Below are 24,661 nucleotides of genomic sequence, written 5' to 3' on the forward strand. Positions count from 1 at the left end.
TGCAATTCAGAAAGTCTTTTATTGTATACTCCTTTGTGTTGTTGTGGTTAAAGAACTTTTTTCTGTTTGGATGGAGAAATTTGCATATGTTGCAGTTGCCGCATTTGTAACATCCATTACATCTTCCAATGGTATTTCTGGGGTTTGATGATTTAATTGGCAAGTGGCTGGGAGCCAAAATGTCCTTCAGGTTGTTAGTTTTACGAAATACTATGTCTGGTTTTGAGGGAAGAATTTCTTTGAGAATTGGATCAAGCAGAAGAATGTCCCAGTGTTTTCTGACTGATTGTTTAATTTTTTGTTCTTGATTGCTAAACGTGGTGATGAATGGAGTGAAGTTACGATCTTTCACTTGACTCTTTTTAGTGAAAAGTTCTTGTCGTGATGTGGTAGCTGTTTTTAACAGTGCTTTTTCAATCACAGCTTCGGGATATTTTCTCTCTTTAAATCTGTCAGCATATGTAGCTAGCTGTTTATCACAGTCTTGTTTGTTGCTACAATTTCTTTTTATGCGATAAAATTGTGAATAGGGTATATTGGTTTTCCAATTTTTCGCGTGGCAGCTTTTAAAATGGAGGTAGCTGTTGGTGTCGACATTTTTAATGTGGTTACTGGTAACGATCTGTGGTCCATTATTTGACAATGTTAGGTCAAGATAGTTAATTTTTTCACCGTTAGCTTCATGTGTAAATTTCAAGTTGTAATTATTACATTCCAATTTACCAAGGAATTCCTTAAACAGGTCAATGCCTCCTTCCCAAATGATTAGTATGTCGTCTATATATCTTTTATAGACTATAAGATTTTTGAGGAATTCATTGTTGTTGTAGATGTGGTCTTCCTCCCATGATCCCATCAGCAGGTTAGCAAAACTGGGCGCAAATGTAGTCCCCATTGCGGTTCCGCAAATTTGTAGAAAAAACGTTTTCTGGAAGATGAAGTAGTTATGGCTGAGTGTAAAGTTCATCAGGTCACATATTGCATTTTTATGGAGAGTTGAAATATCGGGGTCTCTATCCATAAACCTTCTACATGATTCTATGCCTTTATCATGTTTGATGCAAGTGTACAAACTTTGTACATCGATAGTAATCCAAACATATGATTCTTTCCATTCAATATTAGACACGATATTAATTACACTGCTAGTGTCTTTCAAAAAAGCAGGTAATGATATGACGTATTTTTGTAAAAAAATGTCTATATATTCAGAGATGTGACTGGTAAGAGAATCGATACCTGAGATTATTGGTCTTCCTGGTGGTTTGGTTAATGATTTATGTATCTTGGGTAGATAGTAGAATGTAGGTATCACTGGAGTTGTCATCAATAAGAATTGAAATTCATTCTTATCCAGAGTGTTATTATGGAAATAGTGTAGTAGGATTGGTCTTAATTCCTCGATGAAGGTACTCGTAGGATCCTTGGTAAGCTTTTTATAAGAAGATGTATCGTTCAAGAGGCGGTATGCTTCTTGTTCATAGGCATCCCTATCCAGGATGACAATGCCTCCCCCTTTGTCTGCTTGTTTTATGATGATATTGGGGTTCTGTTGTAATGTTTTCAAGGCTTCTTTCTCTTTATTCTTTAGATTGGAAAATAGGTGTGGTGTTAAATCCGTGTCACATATGTCCTTTTTCACAAGTTCCTGAAAGACATTAATGTGGTTGCCCTTTGATTCTAAGGGGTAGAATTTGGACTTTCTTTTGAGTCCTGATTTAGATGGTTCTAGGAACTCTGAGTCCAATTCTTTTTTCGCAAAATGTCTTTTTAGAGTTAGTGATCTGGCAAATTTATTTAAATCAATGAAAGTTTCAAATTTGTTCATCTGTTTCGATGGGGCGAATTTAAGTCCTTTACTTAAGAGAAATTTCATCCTTCCCCAATTGTTGGTTGGATAGGTTAAATATGCCTAGTTCGGCTATGTCTTTCACTAAAGGAACCGTCTTTTGTGCAGTCTTTCTGCGTCCGCCCCGAGTACCTCTTCTTCTTGTAGACCTCTTTTTAGGGGGAGTCTTTCCTTGAACCTCTCTCTGAAGAAGGTTTTCCTTATTGAAGAGGGATTTTCTGTAGTTGGGTCCGGAGATAAAAAATCTGAGTCACTGTTTGATTCACATCTTTGAAGTACTGAAAATCTGTTGTTAGTATTCACATAAGTGGAATGCGGGGAATTTAGCTTATCTCTAGTTTGGTGTCCCTGTTGACCATATTGGTTTTGGCGGGGATTCCTTTTTTTGGTAAAAAGGTGTTGTTTTCCATTTTTTCATTCGTGGATCTTGGAAAACCGGAATGGTGGGGTGTTTCTTCTCCTTAAATCTGCTCCAATTTTGGATCCGGTTGTTCCTGAGGGAACATAGTCACTTTATCACTCTTTTATTAAAAATTGAATATATATATATATATATAGGTAGTGAATGAACGGCGGCACTCAAGCAGACTTAGTCGTTATAAAGATAAAATTTCCTTTAATCGCCTACATGTTTCGGGGAAAATCACCCCGTCCTCAGGGCTCAAACAACAATAAAAGCATCTACATATGACATTTATATACACCACAGACAAAACAACATTAGTACAAAGATTGTACTCACCTGTCCTCACGGCGCCGCCGCCCGCCCGCACATGCTGCACGCTTCCGTGTCGCAGAGTGATGACGTCACGGTGCGCCGCGGGACAGGGAGATCGTCATAGTAACCAACACTAAACAATTGCAGGCATCCGAAGGGCCTGTACAAAGAACATAATACATTTAAAAAGACAATTAGCGATGCTTTATGTGTATTTTAATTGTGTTGTCTTTTTAAATGTATTATGTTCTTTGTACAGGCCCTTCGGATGCCTGCAATTGTTTAGTGTTGGTTACTATGACGATCTCCCTGTCCCGCGGCGCACCGTGACGTCATCACTCTGCGACACGGAAGCGTGCAGCATGTGCGGGCGGGCGGCGGCGCCGTGAGGACAGGTGAGTACAATCTTTGTACTAATGTTGTTTTGTCTGTGGTGTATATAAATGTCATATGTAGATGCTTTTATTGTTGTTTGAGCCCTGAGGACGGGGTGATTTTCCCCGAAACATGTAGGCGATTAAAGGAAATTTTATCTTTATAACGACTAAGTCTGCTTGAGTGCCGCCGTTCATTCACTACCTATGCTAGTCACATTGCTGACTTGGAGGGCACCGCAGCAAAGGAACTCGTTGTCGTCTCTGGGAGTGCCGGTATGACTTCTGTATATTTATGGTTTGACTTCCACTGTGTGGTCTCTCCTTGCATGGCACCCAGCACTTTATAAAATCTTCCCAGGACATCGACATTTGCTTTGGCTGTACTCACTGGCAGCCTTTTAAAATCCATTCATCGCTGGTGGAGCGTGGTATATGCAATCCCTGTTTTATGTTAATAGTCTCCAACATTATTGAGGTCTGTGTGGCAAGATGGAGATTAATCCTGATATGGATGCTACCCTTGACCTGGTACATCAGGACGCACGTGAACGTTTAAGTTTCTCTGATGCAGAAGCTAATGCCATCCTGGTTGCAAGGAGATTGGTTGATGAGACTGTGCCTAACACTAATGAGGAGTTGTACCGACAATGGAGTAAACTGAAGCAAAGGGAATGTGATTTCATGTACCATGGTATTACATTATCCGACTATTATCGGAGTAATTTAATCCCTCGTGGCTTCAGAATATCCAATTCACCGACGATAGGCCGCTACAATGCACTTTTTTGTCGCCGGTGGGTGGCAATTTTAAATAAGTGCTCGATGGACCTTATTCTATTAGTGGTGGAGGAATCTACCCGGGAGCTAAACCTGGTTAAAGAGCAGATCCAGTCTTTTGAGTTACAACATAAAACCACTATCTGTGCGGATACACAGACCGACTGGATGAATAAATTGAACACCCAGATGGATAAATACCGTCAAGACCTTATACGGTTTAAAAAAGATAAGCTTGCAAAAGTCCAAAGAGACTATTCACAAAGACAAGTTTATCCCTGGCTGGGCAGCTCCAGGTCTAATCAGCAACAAACCTTCTCTAGACGTCGACAGCAGAATTGGCGACGCAGGGAACAACCTGGCATGTCATCCTCGGCGAGTGACTCGGATATGACCTCAGCACCTTCAACCTCTACTGAGAGAGCGGTCCCTTTAGGACAGACTCAGAAGGGGGTCCAAGGACGCCCCAATCGCAATCCTACAAGCGGCCGCGGCAGAGGACGAGGAGGTCCAAGCAAAATCAAAGGATCGTACGAGCTAAGACCGCCTCGTCACTAAAAGAGCTTGTCTTTAATCTTTCATCAACCCCTCTTTCCGACCAAGAGTATGGCCTTTTGGCTAAAGGACTTTCCTTTGTCCCCACAACGATCCCAGACCCACTGGAATGGAAGACGGAGGTCTATCGTTTCAATAGGACGTTGAAACGTAAGGAATATTTCAATAACAAAGTCCCATGTCAGACACCATGGGAGGTGGCCTCTTCAGCAATACCGAGACAGCTTTCAAAAATAGTCCCCAAGTCTCAATTTGACCCCCCCAGTCAGAATTCGTCAATTAGGACATTTATCCGCATGGTGGAGCAAGAAGGTGTACAGGCTATGAATGAGCCAGTATACCTAAATCTTACTCTTGCAGAACGCACTACATTAAAGAATTTATCTACCAGAAACGACATCATAATTCGTAAGGCGGATAAAGGTGGGTCAATAGTTGTTCAAGACATTGGGGCTTATATTGCTGAGTGTGAGCGCCAATTAAGGGACTTATCTGTTTATTCCCGTCTCATGAAAGATCCTACTAAGGACTTTAAGAAAGAGCTGGACATCTATTTAAAGGAATCCAGTGATTTGGGTATAATATCACAAGATGTTCGTACTGCCCTTACGGTAGACTTCCCGGTAGTACCGCTTTTTTACACCTTGCCTAAGGTACACAAGACCTTAGAGAATCCCCCAGGTCGACCTATTGTGTCAGCAAGGGGCTCGTTATATCAGCCCATAGCGGTCTACCTGGATGCCTTCCTTAACCCCTGTGTTCAAGCTTTGCCTTCCTACTTAAAGGACACATCGTCTCTTTTGCTGCAATTACAGCAAGTGGAGTCGATACCCACTGATACCCTTTTATGTAGTGCTGATGTGACCAGCCTCTACACCTGCATCCCACATGATGCAGGTGTGGAGGCTGTCAGAGTGCTTATTGAGGGCAATGTTTTATACCAGGGTCCAGATGTGTCTTTCTTTTTACGTTTATTGAATCTGGTCCTTACAAGAAATTATTTTGTCTTTAATGGGGAGTTTTTCTTACAGTCTTCTGGTTGTGCGATGGGGTCCGCTGTGGCTCCATCGTACGCTAATGCCTTCATGTACCAACTTGAAAATATCATGTTTTACCTTAACCCTTCAGTTAAGTCCAAAGTCGTCTATTACAGGCGTTATATTGACGATCTTCTGGTCTGTTGGGGTGGTTCTAGGGAGGAGCTTACCAGTTTGTGGGAACAACATAATGCCTCAGACCATGTAGTAAAATTTACATATGTGATTGATGAGAAGCATGTTAATTACTTAGATGTTTCCATTACTCTTAGCTCTGGTCAGCTTAGTACTTCCATTTTTGTTAAAGATACCGACAGGAATACATTTTTGAATCATCAAAGTTTTCATCCATTGGCCCTTAAGAAAGGGTTGCCGTACTCACAATTTTTGCGGGTGCGGCGTATTACATCGGACCCTCAGGAGACCATTGTGGCCCTTAATGCAATGTTACTGAGATTTGCACAAAGGGGGTACCCCATCAGGGAACTTGAGAAATCTAAGGAGGCGGTCCTCCGTATTCCTAGGCAACAATTATTGAACCCCAGACCTGATCAGAACTTGGGGGGCGATAGACTACCATGGGTAAGCAGATTCACTACGAGCACTAAACGAATAGTGAGCAAGGCCAAACAATTGTGGCCCATCATACAAACCGATTCTGCTTTAAGTAGTCTATCTAATACTAGACTACTTCCCAGTCACACTAGGGGTAGCAACATAGGAGATCACATTGTTCGCCTTGATGTCACAAATTTGGCCAAAAGTAATCAGTCCCATTTCCTTAGACCTAAGATGGGGTGCTACAAATGCCTGGGATGTGCCACATGTAACACTTTACAAACCGGCACTACTTTTAATCATCCCCAAACGGGTCAGAAGATCCCTATTAGACATCGTCTAACGTGCACTACAACCCATGTAATTTATTTGCTTACATGTCCCTGTGGTCTAGCCTATATAGGCAAAACTATACGACAGTTTAGGGAAAGGATGGCACTACATAGGAGTGCCATCAAAAAAGCGTTTGAGAAGGGCACAAGTGACCAGCCCTTTGCACGTCATTGTCTGACAGCCAAACATGGGGTGGCTAGCATTCGGGCTATCCTTATTGACCATACCCCTACTTCTTTGAGGGGTGGCAATAGGGATAGATTACTCCTACAGAAGGAGTCCCGTTGGATTTTTAGGTTGGGAACATTATCCCCTGGTGGCCTCAATGAGAATTTGGGCCTCCTTTGTTTTCTTTAGGGCCACATAATATACATCTAATTCTGTGGTGGGATTCTGCTATTGGTTAAATTGTTTATTGCTAAATATTAATGGTTAATACTCTGTTGGATTAATAACAGAGGTATTTAATATATTACCATTGAGATAGCTATACTATTTTGACTAGGTATTGCTGTCCTCCTCATTAGCGATGCTTTATGTGTATTTTAATTGTGTTGTCTTTTTAAATGTATTATGTTCTTTGTACAGGCCCTTCGGATGCCTGCAATTGTTTAGTGTTGGTTACTATGACGATCTCCCTGTCCCGCGGCGCACCGTGACGTCATCACTCTGCGACACGGAAGCGTGCAGCATGTGCGGGCGGGCGGCGGCGCCGTGAGGACAGGTGAGTACAATCTTTGTACTAATGTTGTTTTGTCTGTGGTGTATATAAATGTCATATGTAGATGCTTTTATTGTTGTTTGAGCCCTGAGGACGGGGTGATTTTCCCCGAAACATGTAGGCGATTAAAGGAAATTTTATCTTTATAACGACTAAGTCTGCTTGAGTGCCGCCGTTCATTCACTACCTATGCTAGTCACATTGCTGACTTGGAGGGCACCGCAGCAAAGGAACTCGTTGTCGTCTCTGGGAGTGCCGGTATGACTTCTGTATATATATATATATATATATATATATATATATATATATATATATATATATATATATATATATATATATATATATATATATATATTTTTTTTTTTTAATAATTTAATTATTTTTATATATTTATATTTTTCTCTTTGATGATTAACTGCTATTATCATCTGGACTAATACTATTGTCCTTTTCTTCCCCCTCCTCCCCTCTTCCCCCCCCCCCCCCCCCCCCCCTTCTCTTCATTTTTTCAGTCGTAATTTCACAAATCATGAACCACCACAAGGATAACTGAAAAATCAAACCAAAGCTGGTTTTAAATATCCTCCTTTTAATAGATGATGATAAATCTTTTTACAGCTAAAATGCTTCACCGCACTTGTAAATTACATCACAATTACCACAATCATCTTAATTCTTACTCTGCACTTTTTTTCCCTTAAGCAATCTCCTGTTTTCCCACTTCCAAAATGGTGGGGCGTCACTACTATATAAAATTAGCGATGCATTCCACTCGTTTCTAACTCATAGATTCACTAATGTTTTTAAACTGTCAGTATTCACCTTCTTTTTCTTTTTCTATTAATAAACATTATTAGCATAATTCGCGCTGGTGACTTTTAAACACTGGTGGGGACTTTTCCGGACACTTCCGCACACAAGATGGTGGTGCGTTCCACCCATCTTCTCTAGCGGCGGAAGTGACGCATCAAAGATGGCGATTACACAGAAAATCCCTCTTCAATAAGGAAAACCTTCTTCAGAGAGAGGTTCAAGGAAAGACTCCCCCTAAAAAGAGGTCTACAAGAAGAAGAGGTACTCGGGGCGGACGCAGAAAGACTGCACAAAAGACGGTTCCTTTAGTGAAAGACATAGCCGAACTAGGCATATTTAACCTATCCAACCAACAATTGGGGAAGGATGAAATTTCTCTTTTAAGTAAAGGACTTAAATTCGCCCGGTGACGCGACACTTCCTGTGAGGGGAGTGACGTCAGATCCGGCACCCGGGCGGCGCGACGGCTGGAGGTGGTGAGTAACCTCTAATTGCACATGTATTTAAACACTGTTTATTGCTATCTAATTCATCCTGACGAAGGGGCTGCGTCCCCGAAACGTAGATTGACTGAATAAAAGCACTTGATTTTTTTCACATTGCTGTTCACGTCTCCCAGTGCCGCGCTCATTGCTACCGTTATAGAAGGGATCCACAAAATCCAGGAGCTGAAGGCACGGGGGCAAGGATTCTTTAACGCTGGGGAGCGTATGGAGTGCCGGGTCATTCTGCATGCTATATATATATATATATATATATATATAATATATTTTGTGTGTGCATGAGTATAGATGGATAGATCGATCCACTGCACTCGCCATTCCCAGGAGAGGGGTGCACATTCGTACTCCCCACCCCTAGGTTGGGGTGCGGTGGGCTGTGACCACCTACCTCAAATATACATATATAGAGAACCTTGCACTCTCCTTAACAGCTTCATTCACCTCAGTGCTTTAATACACAACTAGATAAACAATGGGGTTTTGGTTTATGAATTGTACAATGCATGTAAGCTTGTGGCCCACTCCATGGGACCCCATTTCACCGCAAGTCCTTCTCTATCACATAAACTTTCACATAGATTTCTCTGACATCCTAGTGGATGCTGGGAACTCCGTAAGGACCATGGGGAATAGACGGGCTCCGCATGAGACTGGGCACTCTAAAAGAAAGATTAGGTACTATCTGGTGTGCACTGGCTCCTCCCTCTATGCCCCTCCTCCAGACCTCAGTTAGAATCTGTACCCGGCCAGAGCTGGGTGCTCCTAGTGGGCTCTCCTGAGCTTGCTAGAAAAGAAAGTATTTGTTAGGTTTTTTATTTTCAGTGAGATCTGCTGGCAACAGACTCACTGCTACGTGGGACTGAGGGGAGAGAAGCAAACCTACCTGCTTGCAGCTAGCTTGTGCTTCTTAGGCTACTGGACACCATTAGCTCCAGAGGGTTCGAACACAGGGCCTGACCTCGATCGTCCGTTCCCGGAGCCGCGCCGCCGTCCCCCTTGCAGAGCCAGAAGACACAAGAGAAGCGATGAAATCGGCGGCAGAAGACTCCTGTCTTCATTAAGGTAGCGCACAGCACCGCAGCTGTGCGCCATTGCTCCCACAGCACACCACACACTCCGGTCACTGTAGGGTGCAGGGCGCTGGGGGGGTCGCCCTGGGCAGCAATTATAATACCTTTTGGCATAAAATACACATAATACAGTCTGGAAACTGTATATGTGTAAAACCCCCGCCATTAAGTTACATAAAACGAGGGACAGAAGCCTGCCGCTGAGGGGGCGGGGCCTTCTTCCTCAGCACACCAGCGCCATTTTCCCTTCACAGCTCCGCTGGAAGCAGCTCCCCAGGCTCTCCCCTGCAGTATCCTGATACAAGAAGGGTAAAAAAGAGAGGGGGGGCACATAAATTTAGGCGCAAATAAGATATTTAAGCAGCTATTGGGTAAATCACTTTTTATAGTGTAAATCCCTGTGTTATATAGCGCTGTGGTGTGTGCTGGCATACTCTCTCTCTGTCTCCCCAAAGGACTTTGTGGGGTCCTGTCCTCAGTCTGAGCATTCCCTGTGTGTGTGCGGTGTGTCGGTACGGCTGTGTCGACATGTTTGATGAGGAGGGTTACGTGGAGGCGGAGCAGGGGCAGATAAGTGTGGTGTCGCCCCCGACGGGGCCGACACCTGATTGGATGGATATGTGGAAGGTCTTAACCGACAGTGTCAACTCCTTACATAAAAGGTTCGATGACGCAGCAGCCTTGGGACAGCCGGGGTCTCGGCCCGCGCCTGCCCAGGCGACTCAGAAGCCGTCAGGGGCTCATACGCCCGCTAGCTCAGATGGTAGACACAGATGTCGACACGGAGTCTGACTCCAGTGTAGATGAGGATGAGACAAATGTACAGTCTACAAAAGCCATCCGATGCATGATTACTGCAATGAAAGATGTATTGCACATTTCTGATATTAACCCGGTTACTACCAAGAGGGGTATTGTGTTTGGGGAGACAAAGCAGCCAGTGACTTTTTTTTCCCCCATCTGATGAATTAAATGATTTGTGTGAAGAAGCGTGGAGTTCCCCTGATAAGAAACTAGTGATTTCTAAGAGGTTACTGATGGCGTACCCTTTCCCGCCAACGGATATGTTACGTTGGGAAACATCCCCTAGGGTGGACAAGGCGCTGACACGCTTATCTAGAAGGGTGGCACTGCCGTCTCAGGATACGGCCGCCCTAAAGGAGCCTGCGGATAGAAAGCAGGAAGCTATCCTGAAGTCTGTGTATACACACTCTGGTACTCTACTGAGACCTGCTATTGCTTCAGCCTGGATGTGTAGCGCTGCAGCAACATGGACTGATACCTTGTCAGACAACATTGATTCCCTCGACAGGGATACTGTTTTGCTAACCATCGAACATATAAAAGACGTCGTCTTATATATGCGGGATGCCCAGAGGGACATTTGCCTGCTGGCATCTAGAATTAATGCAATGTCCATTTCTGCCAGGAGAGTATTATGGACTCGGCAGTGGACAGGTGATGCTGATTCTAAAAAACACATGGAGGTTTTGCCTTATAAGGGTGAGGAATTGTTTGGGGACGGTCTCTCGGACCTCGTATCCACAGCAACTGCTGGGAAGTTTACTTTTTTACCTCAGGTTCCCTCACAGCTTAAGAAAGCACCGTATTATCAAGTGCAGTCCTTTTGGCCTCAGAAAGGCAAGCGGGTCAGAGGAGCATCCTTTCTGGCCAGAGGCAAGGGTAGAGGAAAGAAGCTGCACCAGGCAGCCAGTTCCCAGGAACAAAAATCCTCCCCTGCTTCCACTAAGTCCACCGCATGACGTTGGGGCTCCACAGGCGGAGCCAGGTGCGGTGGGGGCGCGTCTCCGAAACTTCAGCAACCAGTGGGTTCGCTCACAAGTGGATCTCTGGGCTGTACAAATTGTATCTCAGGGATACAAGCTGGAGTTCGAGGCGACTCCCCCTCGCCGTTACCTCAAATCAGCCTTGCCAGCTGCTCCCAGGGAAAGGGAGGTAGTACTGGCGGCAATTCACAAGCTGTACCTCCAGCAGGTGATAATCAAGGTCCCCCTCTTTCAACAGGGCAGGGGTTACTATTCCACAATGTTTGTGGTACCGAAACCGGACGGTTCGGTGAGACCCATTCTGAATTTAAAATCCTTGAACACTTATATAAAGAAGTTCAAGTTCAAAATGGAATCGCTCAAGGCGGTTATTGCAAGCCTGGAAGAGGGGGATTTTATGGTGTCGCTGGACATCAAGGATGCTTACTTGCATGTCCCCATTTACCCACCTCACCAGGAATACCTCGGGTTTGTGGTACAGGACTGTCACTACCAATTCCAGACGTTGCCGTTTGGTCTCTCCACGGCACCGAGAATATTTACCAAGGTAATGGCCGAAATGATGATACTCCTTCGGAAGAAGGGAGTTATAATTATCCCGTACTTGGACTATCTCCTCATAAAGGCGAGGTCCAGAGAGCAGTTGTTGGTCAGCGTAGCACTCTCTCAGGAAGTGTTGCAACAGCACGGCTGGATTCTAAATATCCCAAAGTCGCAGCTGATTCCTGCGACGCGTCTGCTTTTCCTGGGCATGATTCTGGACACAGAACAGAAGAAGGTGGAGAAGGCCCAGGAATTGTCATCTCTGGTCAGGGACCTCCTGAAACCAAAACAGGTGTCGGTGCATCACTGCACGCGAGTCCTAGGAAAGATGGTGGCTTCTTATGAAGCAATTCCCTTAGTCAGGTTCCATGCAAGGATCTTTCAGTGGGATCTGTTGGACAAATGGTCCGGATCGCATCTTCAGATGCATCGGTTGATCACCCTGTCCCCAAGGGCCAGGGTGTCTCTGCTGTGGTGGCTGCAGAGTGCTCATCTTCTCGAGGGCTGCAGGTTCGGCATACAGGACTGGGTCCTGGTGACCACGGATGCAAGCCTCCGAGGATGGGGGGCAGTCACTCGGGGAAGATACTTCCAAGGACAGTGGTCAAGTCTGGAGACTTCACTACACATAAATATACTGGAACTAAGGGCCATTTACAACGCCCTGAGTCAAGCAGAGCCCCTGCTTCAAAACCACCCAGTACTGATTCAATCAGACAACATCACGGCGGTCGCCCATGTAAACCGCCAGGGCGGCACGAGAAGCAGGATGGCAATGGCAGAAGCCACAAGGATTCTTCGATGGGCGGAGAATCACGTGCTAGCACTGTCAGCAGTGTTCATTCCGGGAGTGGACAACTGGGAAGCAGACTTCCTCAGCAGGCACGACCTCCACCCGGGAGAGTGGGGACTTCATCAAGAAGTCTTCACACAGATTGTAAATCGCTGGGAACTGCCACGGGTGGACATGATGGCGTCCCGCCTCAACAAAAAGCTAAAAATATTGCGCCAGGTCAAGGGACCCTCAGGGGATAGCTGTGGACGCACTAGTGACACCGTGGGTGTACCAGTCGGTTTATGTGTTCCCTCCTCTTCCTCTCATACCCAAGGTACTGAGGATAATAAGAAAGAGAGGAGTAAGAACTATACTCATCGTTCCTGATTGGCCAAGAAGAACTTGGTACCCAGAACTACAAGATATGATCTCAGAGGACCCATGGCCTCTGCCTCTCAGACAGGACCTGTTACAGCAGGGGCCCTGTCTGTTCCAAGACTTACCGCGGCTGCGTTTGACGGCATGGCGGTTGAACGCCGGATCCTAACGGAAAAGGGCATTCCAGATGAAGTGATTCCTACGCTGATAAAAGCTAGGAAGGATGTGACAGCAAAGCATTATCACCGCATATGGCGGAAATATGTCGCTTGGTGTGAGGCTAGGAAGGCCCCAACAGAGGAATTCCAGCTGGGTCGATTTCTGCACTTCCTACAGTCAGGGGTGACTATGGGCCTAAAATTGGGGTCCATAAAGGTCCAGATTTCGGCCCTATCTATTTTCTTTCAAAAAGAACTGGCTTCACTGCCTGAAGTTCAGACGTTTGTTAAGGGAGTGCTGCATATTCAGCCCCCTTTTGTGCCTCCAGTGGCACCTTGGGATCTTAACGTTGTTAGATTTCCTGAAATCACACTGGTTTGAGCCACTTAGGACCGTGGAGCTAAAGTATCTCACGTGGAAGGTGGTCATGCTGTTGGCCTTAGCTTCAGCTAGGCGTGTGTCAGAATTGGCGGCTTTGTCATGTAAAAGCCCGTATCTGATCGTCCATATGGACAGGGCAGAATTGAGGACTCGTCCCCAATTTCTCCCAAAGGTGGTATCAGCGTTTCATTTGAACCAACCTATTGTGGTGCCTGCGGCTACTCGGGACTTGGAGGATTCCAAGTTGCTGGACGTAGTCCGGGCTTTGAAAATTTATGTTTCCAGGACGGCTGGAGTCAGGAAAACTGACTCGCTATTTATCCTGCATGCACCCAACAAGCTGGGTGCTCCTGCTTCAAAGCAAACTATTGCTCGCTGGATCTGTAACACGATTCAGCAGGCTCATTCTGCTGCTGGATTGCCGCATCCAAAATCAGTAAAAGTTCATTCCACAAGGAAGGTGGGCTCTTCTTGGGCGGCTGCCCGAGGGGTCTCTGTATTGCAGCTTTGCCGAGCTGCTACTTGGTCGGGTTCAAACACATTTGCAAAATTCTACACGTTTGATACCCTGGCTGAGGAGGACCTAGAGTTTGCTCATTCGGTGCTGCAGAGTCATCCGCGCACTCCCGCCCGTTTGGGAGCTTTGGTATAATCCCCATGGTCCCTTACGGAGTTCCCAGCATCCACTAGGACGTCAGAGAAAATAAGAATTTACTCACCGGTAATTCTATTTCTCGTAGTCCGTAGTGGATGCTGGGCGCCCGTCCCAAGTGCGGACTCTCTGCAATACATGTATATAGTTATTGCTTCACTAAAGGGTTATTGTTATGAGCCATCCGTACAAGGAGGCTCAGTTGTTGTTCATACTGTTAACTGGGTATGGTTATCACAAGTTGTACTGTGTGGCTGGTATGAGTCTTACCCTGGATTCCAAATCCTTTCCTTGTTGTGTCAGCTCTTCCGGGCACAGTTTCCCTAACTGAGGTCTGGAGGAGGGGCATAGAGGGAGGAGCCAGTGCACACCAGATAGTACCTAATCTTTCTTTTAGAGTGCCCAGTCTCCTGCGGAGGCCGTCTATTCCCCATGGTCCTTACGGAGTTCCCAGCATCCACTACGGACTACGAGAAATAGAATTACCGGTGAGTAAATTCTTATTTTTTTAGGGACCTGGCTACTGCTGTCACATAGGGGAAAATGTGCTTACCTAGTTTAAAGCTTACCTGCTACACTTACGGCTTTTAAAATGTAAGACAGTCACCAACACAACTACACAAGTTATATATTTTCATTTTTTCTTTTTTTTTTGTCCCTCTGTAAACTTGAGCAGATGTATGTATTCATGTGGCAAATGTGAGTTACTGGATTGTTTATTTTCAAAAAATGTGAGAAGTAATTGACACTTGGGGGGGCTATTCAATTGTTAGAGAGAATGTTAGCCTCCATGGGCATCTAACGGAGCTATTCAAATGTTGCTCGGTTTAGATGCCCTTTAGCTGCAACAGTCGCACTTCAGAGCGCACCTCCGGAGGGGAAGGTTAGGTTTAGGTAGGAGAAGGGGTTTTAGGGTGGAGGGCCGAGAAGGGTAGGATTAGGGACCGTGGAGGGAGGGTTAGGTTTAAGCACATAGAAGGGGAGATTAGGGTTAGGCACCAAGCAAGGAGAGTTAGGTTTAGGCACCCACAAGGGAGGGGTTTGTGTAGGGGGCAGGGGAGGTTTAGGGTACTTTAGAGGGGGCTTTCGGGATTTTGATGGACGGTATGCTGCTGGCGGTATTCTGACCTCCGGCGTCCTGTCCATCGGGAAATCATACTGAAACCATCCATGTATTCCACAGTGCTATGGTCTTGCCACTTTCGTGGTAGGGAAATCCATGAAGAAATTGTATTAGCTTGTTTGGCCTCTTGTGTACATGACTCCATTATTGCCAGTCAGCCCTAAGCAAGCTTTAAAGAACCTTTGTGGTTTTCCCTTGATACTGGAAAACTTCGTCTTGACCAATTCTGTGGTTTCATGACTGACTGCTTTAGCAGCTGACCTAATTTTTAAGAAGTCAAGTAAAATTGCTTTTGGGTATTCAATTGCAGAAGGTTATTTTTCAGTTGGTTGAGGTTAAGTACATTTCTCTAGCATCCATAAGGGATATTGGGGGTTATCTATTACGATGGGGTATAGACGGGGTCCAAAGGAGCAAGTGCACTTTAAATTTCTTCAACTGGGTTTGCTGGCTCCTCCCCTCTGTCTCCTCCCGCAGGCAGTTTAGAAAAAAGTGCCCTCAGGTGAGGATGCACACCTCTGAGCTCCAGAGAGTTTTCTTCAATTTCTTTTTTTCTGTTTGTTATTTTCAGTATGCTGTTTGGGCAACAGCGTACCTGCACTGTGGGGGGGGGGGATGGGGCGGTCACCGGCCTTACGAGGTGCAGAGCCACCTCCCCACTGCAGGACCATCGTGAGGGGTTGTTGTTCAGCGGGGCACTGCGCCTTGGCTGTCGCAGCTGCAGCAGCCCGCACACCCCTAACGCTGCGTGAAGGTGACATCGGTGGTGAGTACACACCGACGGCTCCGCCAGTGGGGTCCCCCGGTTCAAAGTGCGGCTGACCACGGGCGCGGCGTATGGGACCCTCCCGGGGGGTCCCGTTAAGATTCCCAGTGTAGACTGCACAAAAACTTTTTGACTAGCACTTGTGATGTTTTTAAGCTTTATGGAGACTTTGCCAGTATAATATATCAGTGTAACTCCGGCGCTATTGTAGGGGGGCGGAGCAACACCAGAACGGGACCTGAGGCGTTTTGGTGCCTTCCTCTGCTTTCTGCAGCCATTCGTGGCACACACAGCGATTCCTGATTCCTCAGCCACGCTGGATATCTGGTACAGGGTGTAGCAAAGGGGGAGAGGTGCTTGTGTACACTATCTGGATCCTGTTTAGGACAGAATTTGTTAGTGTTTACTGTGATATAGTGAGCTGACAGCCTCGCTGGGGCTGTACAGCTAGGGGTGTGCTGGTGTCCTTCTTCTCTCTCTGTGTCTCCTCACATACAGTAGGGCAGGCTTGCAATATAGCTGTCTGTGTGTGTTATTGTGCTTACTGTGAAACCTGGGGAAACTTGCTGTGCAGTGTATGCCACGCCAGATTCTATCCTTAATCTACTGACTGTTTCATGTGAACAATGCAGCCAATCTTCACAAATCAGTGAAGGGGCTGGGGAAGAGGGTCCAGAGCCCCACTGGTTAGTGTCTCTTAAAACTATGATGTCAGATATGTCTTCCCAGCTCACTGCTAATGTGCAGAAGACTCAGCTACTACAACAAGCTGTTGCAGATTTAGCTGCTAGGGCAGATGCAGCACAGCCCCCCCCTCTCTCATGCAGGTCCCCAGAAGCGTAGGTTACCTGCACTAATCTCTGATACAGATGATGATATACAGGAGGATGAGGATGACTTGGATCCTGATTCTGCTCAGGGTATTGAACCCCTAATTCTGGCTATACGGGACGTGTTAAAGCTCCCTCTAGAGGACGCTGCGTCACAGCAGTCATTTTTCTTTACACAAAACAAGCCTAGTCACTTTCCCTGACTACAGAGTTAGATGACCTATTCAAGCTGGCCTAGAAAAATCCAGACAAAAAATTACAAGTATCCAAAAAAAATTTGTGTATTTTCCCATTTCACATAAGTTATTTTTTTTCGTGTGGCAATATAATCCACTTTTAATTGATGTAATAAATGTTATATCTTAAACCAATTAGTGCACCCTAAACAGATCCTTTTTCTTTCCTCTTCTATCTCATCCTGAAGGTAGGAAATTTTGGGAGGAACCCCCTGGGGTGGATGTATCCGTCTCTCGCCTGTCCAAAAAGGCGGTGCTGCCTGCCCCGGGCTCCTTTTCCATGAATGATCCTGAGGATAGGAAGATAGAGACTACACTAAAGTCTGTCTACACAGCAGCAGGTGTATCACAAAGGCTGGTCATTGCGGGTTGCTGGATGACCCATACATTCATTCTTGGGCCACTCATTCAGGGGGTCCTCTCGGGGGGGGGGGGGGGACATGCCCTTGGTTTCTATGGTGACCCTCCTAAAACACATTCAGGACACTGCACGTGTCCTCTGATTCGCTCAAGGAGATGGGGAACATTAATGCTAGGAATTCTGCCATGGCAGTGTAGGCGCACAAGGCCTTGTGGTTGCGTCTGTGGATTGCGGACGCAGAATCCAAACGTAGTGTGGAATCCTTCCCCTTTTCTGGGAAATGGCTCTTTGGGGTTGAATTGGATACCTGGATTTCCAAAGTTACAGCTGGGAAATCCACGTTTCTCCCCTCTGGGGCCCCGCCGGCGAGGCGCTCCTACCTGGGGCTGTCTGTTCAATCCTTTCGGTCTCACAGATTTCGATCTAAGGCCAGAGGTGCCTCCAATGTGACTAGAAGCACCAGAGGTAAGTCCAGAAAGCCTGCAAGCACCAGCTCTCAGGAACAGTCCACCAATTCTGCTTCTGGTAAGCCCTCAGCATGACTGTGCCCACCCCGAGGGTATCTCGAGGTGGGAGCTCGACTGCGTCACTTCAACCGCGTCTGGGAGACCTCCTGCCAGGATACCTGGGTCAGAAATATCGTTTCTCAAGGCTGCAAGCAGGAGTTCGACAGTACTCCTCCCCAACGATTTTTTCAAATCAAGCTTACCAGCTTTGGAGGATATGCAGGTTACGTTGCAACAAGCCATCCAAAAGTTGGTCCAGGTCCATATCATTGCTCCAGTACCAATACCGCAACGCGGCAAGGGGTTTTACTCCAACCTATTTGTGGTGCCAAACTGGACGGTTCGGTAAGACCCATTTTGAATCTAAAATTCTTGAATCCTTACTTAAAGGTGTTCAGGTTCAAAATGGAATCCCTGCAAGCAGTGATTGCGGGCCTGGAAGAACAGGAATTCATGGTCTCCTTGGATATCAAGGAGGCCTACCTCCATATTCCAATTTGGCTGCCTCATCAGGTGTACCTGCGGTTTGCCCTACTGTACAATCCCTTCCAGTTCCAGACACTGCCCTTTGGCCTGTCCACAGCCCCGAGGGTATTCACGAAGGTGATGGTGGAGATGTTTCAACTCCGGGTCCAGGTGGTTAATGTTGTCCCGTACCTGGACGATCTTCTGATGTAAGAAAAAACAATTTTTGTTCCCTAATGCACACTGAGTGAAAAATAATACTACATAATCAGATAATACGGAGATCTTAGTTGCGTATATCTGCAGATATAGGGTTAAGCCCCCAGGCCAATCGGCAAGGCTTCTCCGTCACTGGGGGTCCCTAATACTAGGTATGGGTCCGGGGTGCAGGACCCCATCATGTCGGCACAGGTCGGCTACCCCAGGTCAGCACACAGGTGAAAATTAATAAGGGTTAATAAGAAGCACAGAAGTGCTATGTAAGTGGTGTGATTAAAAGCAAGATCCAGGGAGCTTTTATTGCTCCATATCGACCGCACTATCCTACTTCTGTCAGACCATGGGTGGATCCTCAACTTACAGAAGTCCCACCTATAGCCAACTTAGAGGCTCCTGTTCCTGGGTATGTTGCTGGATACTGTGGCCCAGAAGGTGTTCCTACCAGAGGACAAGACGAGAACACTTCAGGAGATGGTCCGCATGGTGCTCCGACCTACTCGAGTGTTCATCCATCTTTGCATAAGATTGTTGGGAAAGATGGTCGTTTCTTACGAAGCGATCCATGCTAGAACATTTCAATTGGATCTCCTGAGCAAGTGGTCCGGATCACATCTACAGATGCATCGGATGATTTGGCTGTCACCTCAGGCCAGGATTTCCCTCCTGTGGTGGCTACAGTCCTCCAACCTCCTGGAAGGCTAGAGTTTCGGGATTCAGGATTGGACCCGCCTCACGACGGATGCGAGTCTAAGGGGATGGGGAGATGTCGCCCAAGGTGCTCAGTTCCAGGGCAGGTGGTCAGCCCACGAAAGCCTCCTTCCGATTAACATTCTGGAACTTTGGGCGATCTACAATGCTCTGCTTCAGGCCTCTCCTCTGCTCAGGGATCACGCGATCCAGGTACAGTTGGATAATGCCACAGTGGTGGCGTGTATCAATTGACAAGGAGGGACAAAAAGCAGAGCCTGCATGCGAGAGGTGTCAAAGAAACTCCTTTGGGCGGAAAGAAATACAAGAGCTCTGCCGGCAATCTTCATTCCGGGTGTGGACAACTGGGAAGCGGACTTCCTGAGTCGTCACGATCTCCACCCGGGGGAGTGGGGTCTCCCACTAGCAGGTGTTCCAGCAGGTCATCGACCGGTGGGGGTTCCGCACATAGACATGATGGCTTCTCATCTCAACAAGAAACTTACCTGGTATTGCTCGCAAACCAGGGACCCTCGGGCAAGGGCAGTGGATGCTCTGGCGTTGCCTTGGCCTTAACGGCTGGTCTACCTTTTTCCTCTGATTTCATTGCTCCCAAGGGTGCTAAAGTGAATCAGGAATCAATTCTGATTGACCCGGATTGGCCTCTGAGGGCGTGGTACGCGCATCTTCTGGATATGTCCGTCGAATACCCTTGGCCTCTGCCACTAAGAAACGATCTTCAACAAGGACCGTTCGTATACCCGTGCTTACGGAGACTTCGTTTGACAGCAAGGAGGTTGAGCAGAACATCCTGGCTCACAAGGGCCTTTCCAAAAAGGTTATTGCTACCATGGTTCAGGCAAGAAAACCGGTGACGTCAAAGCACTATCCTCCTATCTGGAGGAGAAATGTCTCTTGGTGCGAGGAGCGCACGTATCCGCCTGCTGAGTTTCATTTGGAACGTTTCTTACATTTCCTGCAGGTTGGTGTGGCTACAGGCTTACGTCTGGGTTCCAATAAGGTCCAGATTTCAGCCCTCTCCATTTTCTTCCAGAAGAAATTGGCAGTGTTGCCAGAAGTTCAGACATTCTTGCAAGGGGTACTCTACATCCAACCTCATTTTGTGCGGCCTACGGCACCTTGGGATCTGAATGTAGTGTTGGATTTTCTACAGTCCTCCTGGTTTGAACCTCTGATGACGGTAGAAGACAAGTACCTCACATGGAAAACGGTGATGTTACTGGCCCTGGCTTCTGCTCAACGTGTCTCAGAATTGGGGGCCTTGTCGTGTAAAAGTCCATACTTGGTCTTTTACGAGTACAGAGCAGTACTACGGACTTTGCAGCAGTTCTTGAATCAGTCTATTGTGATCCATCAGGTTCTGGCGCCTCTGCTCCTCCGGAGGCATTGGATGCTGTGCGAGCCTTGAAGATCTTTGCCAAGAGAATGGCTCGGATCAGAAAGACTGATTCTTTGTTCATGCACTGTGATGCACAGAAAAAAGGGTTGTCCTACTTCAAAGCAGTCCATTGCTCGATGGATTAGACTTACTATTAAACAGGCCTATGTGTCGACAGCCTTACCTGTACCTAAGTCTCTGAAGGCCCACTCTATGAGATCAGTGGGTTCTTCCTGGGCGGCTGCCCGTGGAATCTCGGCCTTACAACTTTGCCGAGCTACTTGGTCGGGGAAGAACACTTTTTTTTTGTGAAGTTCTACAAGTTTGGTACCCTGGCCAAAGAGGATATCCAGTTTGGGCAGTCGGTGCTGCAGCAGGCTCCGCACGTTCTGGAAGCTTTGGGACGTCCCCATCATACTAGATTCCACCAATATCCCTTATGGATGCTAGAGAAAATAGGATTTTAATTACTTACCGGTAAATCCTTTTCTCATAGTCCATAAGGGATATTGGGCGCCCGCCTCAGTGCGTTGACTTTTTTCTGCAGGTTCTTGTTATGTGGTTACCTTTTCAAGTGTTGCTGTTATTGTTCCCAGCCGTTGCTGGATGTTAGTGCTGTGCTGGTTTGTAAATCTCACCACTCTATCATATTTCCCCCACTCGCATATATCCTTTCTCCTTCAGGCACGTTTATACCTATAACTGCTAGAGGGGAGGAGCCAGCACACCCAGTTGAAGAAATTTAAAGTGCATTTGCTCCTTTTGGACCCTGTCTATACCCCATCGTACTAGATTTCCCCAATATCCCTTATGGACTACGGTGATGGAAACTGACTCGAGCAATCCCATTCCGCTTGTTTTAGAACTTCTTTGTTACACCATCTTTAGGGTGGTTTTCCTATCCCAGGAGAAGATAAAGGGTGTTCTGGTCAGGGTTTTTTATTTTAGACGTCCTCCCTGACAGTGCATTGGGTCATGCGCCTCTTGTTTATGAAAGATGTCACCTTTGCTCATACAACTCCCTCTGCATCTCCTGCAGAGACTACTCCAGGTATGACAGCTCCCTTTATTGCACACTCTTCTATGAACAGAAGGAACTCTACTGTGGTTGTTAGATTGGATAAAACTCGCTAGTTGGCGGATTGTCCCATATCTTTCCTGAACACAGCAGTTGGAATTTGGAATACTTGCCATAGGATTGAAACCATTTTTTGGGGAGGCTGCAAACTGCAGGGGCAGTGGAAGAAGTCTCTAGGGAAGACAAATACCCTGATAGAGTTAAACTGAGAATAATGGTTTGTTGATGTATGCTGACATGCAGAACTGGGAAGTAATCGACATACATTCTCACATTGTGGGCAAATATTTCTCTGTGCTGCAGGTGCAAAGATAAACAAATGTTGCAATGAATTCATTGGAATGTCATTATCTGCATGTTCCCAGGGACCGTAGAACGGTCTAGAAATCCGTAATTATTTGCTTGTTAAGTTAAGCAATGCTGCCCCCTGCTTCTAATACAAAATAGAGCTTAATGTGTACGTGATTCTGATAACATTCTTGCCAAAAATGCATGCATACTCTGAATATTTGATGCTTTCTCAAAGAAGTATATAAACTCAGTGCATGCCTAATATAGACAGAGTATTGCTGGAACTCCGTAAGTGTGTGTGTATTCACTTACACTCGGGCTGCAATTTTTTTTTTTATTTTTTTTTTATGGATAGCCTTGTTATGTGACATCTTTCCTTTATCAGCCCCTTTCAGACATAAGCCAAAACTTCATTTTTGTATTTATTTTTTTGCCGTGCAAGTGCATCTGTCTGAAATGTCTGACCTAGGTTGACTGTCCTGGGTCCACGACCCTCCAACTGACCAGGGTTATTCCTGCTACCTTGATCAGTGCCCCGGCTTGTGTGTAAAAGGTATGACCCAGGTCTTGATGACCAAGGTCATGTCTAAAAGGAATCATTGATGGGGGACAGTAGCACTTGGACATAACATCTCCAAGTACCCACTGTAAGCCTGAAGACCTGGGTCACATCTGGTGATGACATGGGAATAAACCTGCTTGTCGCCCATGTGTCAACGGGTAAGTACAGAAAACACTGGCTTCAACCCGTGCTAAATGTCCTGGGTCCGAGGCGGGTTAAACCTAGGGTTTTAATTCTGAAAGGGGTATTCCCAAAATCTTTAGCTCGGGGGGAAAGGGGGCCATTTTCTGATGAGCAAGCAGTCGGACAACATCACACCCATGTAAGCCCCCATAGTGACGCATACAGCACTTTAGTCGTGCCATAAGTGATGATCCTGTAGTTGAAAGAAGAAACACTTTTTATCAGGTATCTTTTACTGCATTGGGGAATCCTCAACAGTGCATGACCAACTGGAGTCCTATATATGTAGACCCTATGGAATTAAGTTTCATCACCAAGATTTCCTTTTATTGTGTCTAATCTCATGATCCACAAGCTTTCTTGTTGGAAACGATGGTGAGACACCTGCCAAATGTCTGTTATTTCTTCCAGGTTTTTGAAAGTCCGGGCAGACTGAGGCTTGTTTGGTATGTGAGCCTTCAATCCATGGCCGCAGTCTATGATGGTTTCCACTTTGTATGTATTTTCTGCATTGGGTTCCCTTTTTGCAGAACCTCAGAAACCGGAAGAGCCTCTGAGTTGAGACACAAAAGCTTTCCAGGAAATCCCGTTGGTCTGGTGGGTTAACATTTCTCCACCTGTTTTATTTTTTTCTTAACCCAGCTGTCCACCTACACTCCTGTTGTGGGTAGGGCTGTGGATCCGGTACGCTAAACTTTCGACTCGGACGCCTCTATTTTACTACACTCGGATGTCTTGATAAATGAGAAATGTATAGTAATGTATTTGTAGCACAAGGCATATTCATCACAACGAGGTAACTCCATAAGGTTACTTTGACTTACCACAAAAAGGACAGTTATAGTAGACTTACCTTCATTAACTATTTCTTTGAGGTCCACAGGTGAGACAATTGGGTGTAGGTGGTGGTATAAGACCGGGTATCAAACACTTAAGCTTTTAGGTTTACTAAGATGCTCTGGTCCCCCCCTCCTCAATTCCCTGCCTCTATGCTCAGGCTTCTCAGTTTTGTCAACAAGCCCAAGGCAGGAGCAGGATAGGAGAGAAGGAAGATATGATACACACAAGAACACACTCTCAGAGTAGATAAGAGAACCGTGACCTAGAGAAGAAACCCATAGAAGCTAGGTTCGTCATGGTGGGCACTCTGTGGACCCTATGGATCTCGAAGAAAGAGTTAAAGAAGGTAAGTTTACCATGACTCTCCTTTTCTTCGGGTTCCATTGGGCTCCACAGCGAGGCAATGGGGATGTCCCAAAGCAGTTGTTCGAGAGGGGCCGCTCCTGAGCAGAAAGGAGAATCTGGCATCCAAATGAAGCATCCTGGGAAGTGAGTGTATCACAGGCATAGAACCTGAGAAAGGTGTGGACAGAAGACCACGTGGCCGCCTTGCACAATTGTTTGGCGAATGCACCACAACATTCTGACCACGAAGGAGACACAGCGCGTAGAATGAGCAGAGATTGTAGCGGTCACAGGAAGGGTCAGCCTGTGTGTATGCCTGTGAGATAGTCATGCAGAGCCATCTGGCCAGAGTCTGAGTCAGCTGGCCAGCCCCTCTTGGGGAAGCCATAGAGGACAAAGAGGGAATCCTATTTCCTGATGGAACTGGTACGATCTATGTAAATCTGGAGAGCACGGACCACATTAAGGGAGGCCTCCTCTGCCAAGAGCTCCAGGGAGAGGAAGGCCGGTACCACAATATCCTCATTAAGGTGGAAAAGGTAAACCACATTAGGAAAGTAATCAGGCCGACTTCGAAGAACAACCCTGTCCGATGAAAATTCAGAAAGGGAGAGTGCCCCCCAAATCATACACTCGTCAAACAGATGCAGTAGCAAGAAGGAATAGTCTTTGCTTTAGCTACTTGAGATCCGCTGTATCCAGGTATTCAAACGGAGGCTCCTAAAGCACATGGAGATCCACTGATCAATTCAAAGGAGCCACTGGAGAGACAAAGGAAGGTTGA

General features: G+C 46.3%; 1 protein-coding gene across 2 annotated transcripts in view; it reads left to right on the forward strand.

Annotated features, from left to right (window-relative positions):
- The window catches only part of ITFG2 (integrin alpha FG-GAP repeat containing 2), an 85,395-nt gene that overhangs the window by 8,902 nt on the left and 51,832 nt on the right, over positions 1-24,661 (forward strand). The window lies entirely within an intron of this gene.

The sequence above is a fragment of the Pseudophryne corroboree genome, chromosome 6, assembly GCF_028390025.1.
Source record: "Pseudophryne corroboree isolate aPseCor3 chromosome 6, aPseCor3.hap2, whole genome shotgun sequence".
Lineage (NCBI taxonomy): Eukaryota > Metazoa > Chordata > Amphibia > Anura > Myobatrachidae > Pseudophryne > Pseudophryne corroboree.